A 3,035-nucleotide genomic window follows, 5' to 3' on the forward strand; every position below is an offset into this window, starting at 1 on the left:
CTGTAGCTTCCGCCTGAAATATTAGGAGCACAACACTGCCACCTTGAGGCAGAATATGACTACATCACACATTGGTAAGTGCTGATAATATACTATGTTATATTTTATTTACCTGCAAACCTATTGGAGGGATTTTCTGATTTTAGATAAAAAGTGGTGCATCCATATTGTCTTGGGTCCAACTCTCATCACCCACCATATTCAGCTGTTTTATCAATTCCATTCACTTTAAACAAATGATTAAGGGGGTGTAGGGCTTCTGCCCTGAAAAAAAGTCACACATTTTAAGGCCGGCGGCACCTGACCGAGGATGGTCCAATAAAAACGGATTCTGCGCTGGCTGGATGTCACTGAGTGACCACAGTGCAAAGAATAGAACTTCATGCATCAATAATATAGGATGCAAGGAATCCCTTCTTCCCTGCAGCAGCACAGAGGCGTCAAACTGCAATCATGGATTAGTATCTGACGCACCTATTCCACAGGGAAGAAGGGAGTCCTTGCATCACCCCAATGTAGTTGATCTGTGTAATCTGACCAGTGCAAGGTCATATTTTCACAGACTGACCAAGGTTGTATACTGCCGTCCTGGAATACCCCCTTTAAAGAGAATGAGAATCCATCATGTTAAACCAGGGACACTTACCCATAGATCCATAGTGGTTATATTCTTATATTTGTTATACATGACCTCCGCCATAAGAACACTAGGGGTGATTATGCTGCAGCTTCATATGCTATTACACTGTGCAAGAGCACGTCCTCTGCTGCAGTAAGATCAGGCACAGGGAAGGGGAGTTTTGAGGGAACAAAATGGGGGAAGGTAGTCCCAGGCTGCTTCCCTAGTGTCCTGCCACCCTTTTGGTCTTTTAAGTATTTGGATGTCTATGTCTGCGAGTTGTTGTAATTCCCATATGATCTCTGCAATTCTTTATACTTCTTGTTCATTTTTGCCCTCATGGCCTTTGCACCGAGATTTAACTCTGTTATAGAAAAATGTATCACTGGATTCCAAGACTACAGTATGTCATTAATATGGAAATGTATTTGATGCATCCTGTACTTTCCAATTTATGTTTATTGACTCTAAAAGCCTGTGCAGCTACAGCACAGAAGGACTCTGCTAACAGTCCCAGAGCCTTTCAGGATCATTCCCATAATTTTAGAAGTTGATTTTAGAAGGAAGGAGACAATGGATAGTAAATATAAGATTATCACAGTAACGATGCCTGGATTAAATCCAGAGTAAATTTCTATGCACCAAGGGTAAAAGTTACGATTGCTGGTGGTTCCCTCACATAAATAGGGCTATGCACCCGCATGAGAGTACAGCAGTGGTGAGCACACATAGAAAGGAGTGTGGACTGAACATGTTACTTACATCGGACAACTAGGAACTAAAATTCATTAGTAGACAACCCCCTCGTCTGAATGGACATTTTCCAGCTCATATTTTCCAAAATCCATTTAATTATTCTAAATAGGAACATTTGCACTTCAATTTGAACATCTATTTTGGAACAGAGACATACAATGCAAGTGGAAAGGAAATTCACTATAGAGGTCCTTCTCCTGTTCTGCCCATAAGGGATGCCGATTGTCAACGATCACAGCATCGGAGGCGCACTGTACATGTATATTGCTATTTTTTGGGAATCAATTTTTTGTAAAGGGTTTATGTTCTGCCAAAATATCGCCATGAGAGATTCTCAATAAATGTCAAGAACCCCCTGTGATGTGGAGGCTCGTAAAACCAAATATGAAGTATATGATACTTCACATAACACCCAATCTAATAGTTAATTATTTGGGATGTGAACTGCTCTGCAGAGATTTACCAGCTTGAAATGTGAAATATTCACCAACTGAAGACCTAGGCCCAAGTTCACATCTCAGTTATATCTTCAGTTATTTTGATCCAAAACCAGGAGTGGTTAAAAATACAGAACAATAGCCATTCTTTCGATTATACCTTTGTGTAGTTTCTGTTCTGTGTGATCTTCCTCTGCTGTTTTCGGTGTAAAATAACTGAAGACCTAATGAAGATATAAATTGGCCCTTAAAAGGAAAGCAACCACATGGATTTAGTGATTTGAACCCAAGCACGCTTACGCTGTACCTTACACTGTACAGGATTCATTCATCAGTTATATGTTAATGGATAATTATTTTTGGGAAAAGGGACTTTAATATTCAAATGTGCCTCAGTGGCTCCTTTGTACATCACAGATGTACTCTGTCGGCTGCCACCAGCTTTCTGGCAGGGGGAAGGAGGGGGGCGAATGCATAAGCGCCGAAATAAGTTGTCAATAATTAGCAATGGAGCAAGAAGGGGCATCTATGATTTACACAGGAATCCCTGAGGCTAATTTGCATATTTTTAAAAAGTCCTGAAAAATAAGCCACTAGCAGTTAAATGAAGAATGGATCCTGTTTCAGGGGAACACACCAGCAAATACATTTGCTTGGGTTAAAGTCACTAAGTCAACGTGGTTGATTTCCTTTAAGAATTTGAATCTGCGTCAACAAATTACGTGTCAGTCTTATTTAGCGGCCTTAACAAAGATACTGGGGGACATTTATCGAGCGCTGACATGATGAAGGTCCTTCCCCACCTGATGCATCTACTGCCCGGGCTGCGCTGGCATGTAAGGCCTTGCACTATAAATCAGTGACCCCTCAGCCCGAAGGCCCCCGACGCTGGCCCACCCAACCAGTGCCTGGTGGTCTGCAATGAAATGCGATTATTTCAAGGATTGTAGGCCAAAAGACTGGCATAAAAACCCTGATAAATCTCCCCACCTTGTTCTATTCCCCTGTACTGGGCTTGAGTTGGTAAGGTCTTAACGAGTCTGATAACTTGTTGAAACAAACTCTCCCATGTGCCAAAGCCCTTGTAACCTGCAGGCGCGTATTCTGTATTACTCCCAAAGGACAGGGTGCAGCACCTCAACCACAACGTGACATTATATAATCTGCTCAGCAGAGGAATAGCAACTCTGTAGTCACGTAATAACCTGCCACGTAAAACGAAG

This window comes from Engystomops pustulosus, chromosome 1 (genome assembly GCF_040894005.1).
Source record: "Engystomops pustulosus chromosome 1, aEngPut4.maternal, whole genome shotgun sequence".
NCBI classification, from domain to species: Eukaryota; Metazoa; Chordata; class Amphibia; order Anura; family Leptodactylidae; genus Engystomops; species Engystomops pustulosus.